This window comes from Molothrus aeneus, chromosome 5 (assembly GCF_037042795.1).
Source record: "Molothrus aeneus isolate 106 chromosome 5, BPBGC_Maene_1.0, whole genome shotgun sequence".
Taxonomy (NCBI): Eukaryota; Metazoa; Chordata; class Aves; order Passeriformes; family Icteridae; genus Molothrus; species Molothrus aeneus.
Window position 1 is genome coordinate 40,021,853 of NC_089650.1, and position 6,222 is coordinate 40,028,074.

Genomic DNA, 6,222 nt, shown 5'->3' on the forward strand with positions numbered 1-6,222 from the left:
GGCTCAAACCTTTCAAGAATACCACACTGAAATATTGTTTTCTTCAGTAATAGTTTGGCTAGACCTACACAAAAGATGGACCCTGAATTGTGCAGGCAGGCTGCTCAATTACTAATATCAAACTGGCAATTGTGCCATTCTCCCTTTGAAAATAGGTCACAGTCATTTCACATGTAGAAAGAGAAAAGATGTTTTCCTTTGATAAATTAATAACTACTCAACAATAATGCTGTTTTATTAAATTGTTTGTTCTTGGGCAAAATATGGCCAAACCTCTTTGTTGTGCATCACTTGCAAACAATGCCCAGCTCAGACCATGTTGGGCTCTTCACCCTGAATTTAGGATTTTATTTTTGTTTGATGTTATTCTATTAACAGCTTTGCTTTCCTCAGTGAAATAAACACAATCTCCTCAACTCTGTGTGTGCAGGAAAGAGAAACTGTCAGAGGAAACCAGGCCACTACGTTTCATACAGTGTTACCTGAGCAGGACTTTTACTTGACTAATGGACCTTGTAATTGTATCGTAATTGTTAGGTTGAGACCTGGCTGTTGAGATTTTACTTCTTTCACAACTGCACAAGGTATATGTGTTTTTCTTTGCCTTGAAATTTCATTATATTACCTAACACTTCAGTTAGGAAGTGCCAGAGTCATTCAAGTCAGCCATTTGGGACCTAATCAAATTGTGAATCTTCACCTCAGTAAATACTTTTGAATGCAGTAACTCACCTCAGATGCTCCTCTGCAGCATTATCTTACAAAGTGTAAAATAATTTAATTATGTCAATAAGTGGGCAAATATTCTTTTTTTTCATACACAGAACTGCACTTGAAACTCTGCTATTTTTTTGGAAACAATTATTTCTAATGTTTAAAGACAATGTTTAAAAAGTCTGTGAAATTTCTCTTTTCAAAGGGAGCATGAAGAGAGTATGCACCCTCTGATAATACGATGGTGACTGATTTGTCTCTTAACAGCCTTATCTCTATATATCTTATTGAAGGGCCCTTCTAGGAACAGTAAAGAAACTAGTACAGTAATTGAAACATATATAGGGATAAAAAAAAGTCCATCTGTCCCACTTACTTTGAGACAGACTCACCTGTGCTGGAGCAGTGCAGCACCATGCTGTGCCCTTTGACCTGAAGATGTTAAAGCTTTGGAAACTGTGTCAGCAGCTATAAAATAGGAAATATGGGTTAAGTAGTCCACATGAGAGAATGGACAGAGGAAGTCAATGGGAAAGGGAGGAGAAATAGAGAAAACTGTTACTCTCTCACCTTCTTCAAACTACTAAAATATATAAATTGTTAGAAAAACACTTAATAATTAAGTCTTTTGGAAAAATGTAGCTTGAAACTATGATATGCAAGAGGACCACAGTGCTCTGATGGCAGAAGTAGCTGATACTTTTGACCACTACGGCTAATCCAAAACTGAAAAACTTTCCCTAAAACAATTACACAAGTTTCTAACACTATCGCTATCCTCAGAGGACAAAGATACACAATAAAAGTTGTGTGAAATACCCAAGACACTCAGAAAACACCTTGCTCTGATTTTTATATCACCAGATGCCTGAAGTATCAAGACTGCTGTAAATCATGCCAGAGTATATGTAACAGTACTGGACAGACTATTGGATAAGCTCTGCATTTCATATCAGCAGAGTTGTATATACGACTTATTCTTAGCAACAGAAATAATATTCTGAGAAAACCATTGTATGTTTTAGATACTTTTTTCTGAATCTTTTGTGGTAGAGTGGGAGCAATAGGTTGTCTAACCTAATATGAATTACAAGATCCTTTACATAAGCTCTCTCACATGCTTTGTACTATTCCTGATATGTCACAAGGGTGAAAAAATCCAAATTAGGAAAATGAAATTTCCAAATAAAGTTCTGTATGACTGAAGCATTCCATGTGTGGTTTCTGCAGGAAGAAGCATAGCTAAAAAAGTTTAGTCACATCCATATATCTAGCTTTCAACATGTGTTAAAATCATGCACAAAAGTCAGGGTGCATGCTGCAGTAAGATTTTGTGCACATCTGCAACATAACTTGACAGGGAATCAATTTCTTTTCACACTTCAATATTTCACTTCTGTGTATTTTTTTGCAACTTGCTGAGCTCTAATGCCAAGCCAGATTTGACAGAAATTACTTCAGTCATTTGAAACTGAGCTGTTGAAGCTTTTTATGGAACTGGATTGAAAGAATGCTAATTCCATCTGTGTTTGCTCAGAATGATGGTGACTCCTAAGCACAGCAGTTTCCTGGTGAATGGTTAAGTTCAGCTGGGAGTGCTGTGAAATTCTTTAGCTAAATCCAGATTTCTCAAAAGCCTGACTAACCTGGCAAAGTTTAAATTGCTTTCAGGATGTCAGGACTGTAAAAAAAGAAACAGCAGGAGGTAGGAAGAGAAGTAAGTGTCAAGGCAAACTGCCTCCTCAGAAATTAGAATGGCAACAACAGGGTGCCCCAAATCTTCTAATGTTGTGGGCTGGATGCCAGTTTTGCTCCTTCCTCATAAGGCAGCTGTGGCCTGCAAGGATTGGGAGGCTTGCAAGTGGCTTGTGTGGGCAGCTACAGAGGAAGCCAGTACCCAACACAAGCCCACCCAGGCTCTCCTCATGGCTGCCCTTTGCTGCTGCATATAGAGCAAGACAGCAGTGTAGTTTCCTACTCTGTTTTCTGAACATGGACTATGTTTTCCCAATGCACAGAAAATATTTACGAGACAAATGGAGAAAATACTGAGCTGTGACAGGACTCAAGCCTGGCCAGAATGCACAAATCTAATTTTCTTCTCCTTTCACATCCCTTCTTTTCCTTGAAAGACAGACCAAAGGTTTCCCCAGGCCACTGGTGGTACATCCAATTTTAATTTGGTGCAGGTAACACTCATATACCAAAAAGTCTGCACAGTGCAAGTAACCACAACATTTTTTGGTGCCAGCTATGCTTAAGAAGTCAGCTTATAATGGGTTCGTGCCCCACATCAGGTGGGTGTCATACCTTTTATTTGAACTGTGTCCTAAGCTTCATGGTAAACAAAGCAGCAGGTGTAAGCCAGAATACTTTGGGGATGGTACAAGAATGTAGAAATTAAACATGTAGTCAAAACTTAAATGCCTCCTGCACAGCTGGAGTTTTGCTCCTAGTTTGCTGAGTGTTATTTCTACCATTGCTGTTCTGAGGTATCTCTGAGTTGGAGATAACCTAAGTGGTTTGCATCCAGGTTAGCATAACCTGACTGAGTTACTTTCTTGGACCAGGACACCCCTGAAATGACCATCACCAAAATGTCAAGGGAGCATTTTTGAATGGGGAAATTTAGAACAAAATCTGCCTAAAAGTCTGCAGCAGTTCTGCAGTGATGACATAACCCAGGTCCAGATTGCCAAACTTGGTAATACATTGAAGAATATACTTTAAAGACTGCTGCCTAACATGCTCAGGTTAGACAAAACAGTGTGAGACAATTATCTCCAAGAGTGTGGAAAATCCATCTAACTTGGAAAATGGTGGATAGCTATGTTATTACAAATATGTTTCAATGTGTAAGTCCAAAGCATTTTTTGCCAGAGAAATTCAGGATCAATCTCAAAAAATGCTTTGACAGGATTAATGTATAATTCCTTTGGCTAGAATATATCACTCCAAAGCTTACAAGCAGAAACGTAGAGAACATGGTATTATTTTTACTGGAAAAGCAAAGTTGGAAATCATTAATGAGTTCAAATAGACATTTCCAAAGTGTCATACACAGAATCCAGTAAAATTATGACTGGCTAGAGCTGACTTTAGCACATCTAAGCAAAGACAGCCTTAGAAAAGACTTCTATTTAATTACCTCATCTCTGTCTCCTGCAAGTGTGCATCTGTTTCTATATCAAGATCCTTGTTCTTGGCTTTATGGAAGCTATATGGCTTCCATAAAGTTTGAGCTTCTCAGGCTGCCATAGAGGAACATTCTGTGGATGCATGGAGGCAGATGGTTCACACCATGTCAAGTCTTCACAACAGAAATGGCAGGTGTGCTGAAGTTTTTGCATATCTGATTTTAATAGAAGGTAAAGGGCATTTACATTACTAATTTCTCTTCTTAAATCAATTTTATGCATTTTATCCCTGCTGATTGGAGGTGCCTTTGGGAAAACTTGTAGTCAGGAAAAGCAGAATTTTCCTGGGCTAGGTAGGACGCTCCCCATATTTACATCCTTCTTTTGAATTACAAAGCTTTCAGCTGCTGCTGTCACAAGGTCCTGGAAAATACATCTTCTCCTGAGATACCTATGCTACCAGTTTCCAACGCAGCTTATGCAACATAAAGGAGCTTCTCCATTATATCCACTTCTTTGGATATCTTGAAGTGATATCATTGAATCACAGAATCATTTAGGTTGCAAAAAGAGCTATAAGATCATTTGAGTTCAACCATTAACCCAGCACTGACCACTTCACCACTAAACCACACTCCTAAGCACCATATCTGCATGTCTTTTAGATATCTCCAGGGTTGGTTGACTTAACCACTTCCCTAGGCATCCTGTTACAATGCTCAACAACCCTTTCACTGAAAAACCTTTTTCTAATATCCAATCTAAACCTCCCCTGGCACAACTTCAGGCCAATTTTTCTTGCCCTATTGCTTGTTACTTGGAAGACGAGACTGACCCACACCTTGCTACAGCCTCCTTTCAGGCAGTTGGAGAGAGTGATAAGGTCTCCTCTGAGCCTCCTTCTTTCCTGGATAAACAACCCTAGCTCTCTCAGCCACTTCTCAGAAGAACTGAGTTTCAGCTTCTTCACAGCTGTGTTGCCCTTCTTTGGATATGCTCCAGCCCCTCAATGTCCTTGTTGCAGTGTGGGGCCCAGAACTGGACACAGCACCCAAGGTGTGCCCTCACCAGTGCCAAGTACAGAGGGACAATCACTGCTCTGGCCCTACTGGTTACACTCTTGCTGATACTGACCGGGATGCCACTGGCCTTGTTGGCCACCTGGGCACACTGCTGGCTCATGTTTATCAGGATGTCCAACAGCATCCCCAGGTCCTTTTCTGTCAGTCAGCAAGACTGTCCTCTGAGTAGTGAAGGCTTAACTGATTACTGAGAATTTCATGTATGTTTCATGTGCCCCATTTTTTGAGTTTTGCAACCTGAGAAGTGTATCTTCATGTTTTCCTAGCACCTGATACAAGCCAAGATAGCCAGTGAAGGCAAACTTTCTTCTTTAGTCTCATTAAGGTAAATTAGTAAATTGACAAAATCCAAATGCAGAGCAAGTACTTTCCAAGTTTGAATAATCAAATGAAAAGAAGTAAGAGCTACTCATCATGTGAATGTCATCTCTACTTTCTGAATGTATCTGGGTAATACACAACCAAAAACTTATCACATCCATGGCTAAGGATCCATTTGTCATGCAATTCCAGGCCGCATTCACCAGAAAGCGTCTGGATTTTAGGGATGCCACTTGTTTTACTCTCAAATCATTCCATACTCCAGATCTGAACAAGGAATTTATATTTTCTTGTGCTGTGCTCTCCAGCTTTTGACAGGTAACAATTCTTGGGCGTGACTATACTCAATTATCACATACCCAGAGAATAGACAGAATTTGGTAGCTACTGCTCAGCAGAGCTGCAGATGTGTGTCCCAGAGACCAAGTGCTCAGGGGCTGCCCTGGTTTAATGAGTTCATTTTGCTATTCTGCTCTACCACCCTTGCTTAACATCACACAATCAGTTTGAGGTCTCCACTGGGAATCGCTTGAAAAATAGTATTTCCTGTCTTATTTAAAACCTGAGTCCTGTGATTTGGTGGGTTTATAGTACAGCTATGACAGCAGAGTCAGATCATAGGTGAGATGCCACTGATAGATGAAAATCAGAGAGAAGAAAGAGACTGCTTAAACACACATTGCAAGGCATGGGTTAAACCCTGGAACTAGAGATGCAACCTGACATGAATTTTTAACTCATCATGTGGTTGATCACTCTCTCCCATGCAGTCAAATGCTACACATGTTGATGAACCTTTGGGTCCCTTCCAACTCAGAAGTGTGTTGTGTTATATTTCTGTGTGTAGTGCTATATTTCTGTGTGTTGTGCTTATATTTCATAGAAATGTGAAACTTGCTAATCATCCTTTACCAAACTACACAGCTGAGATGAACACATTAGTAGCCACTCTGGCATCAAAAGTAGCC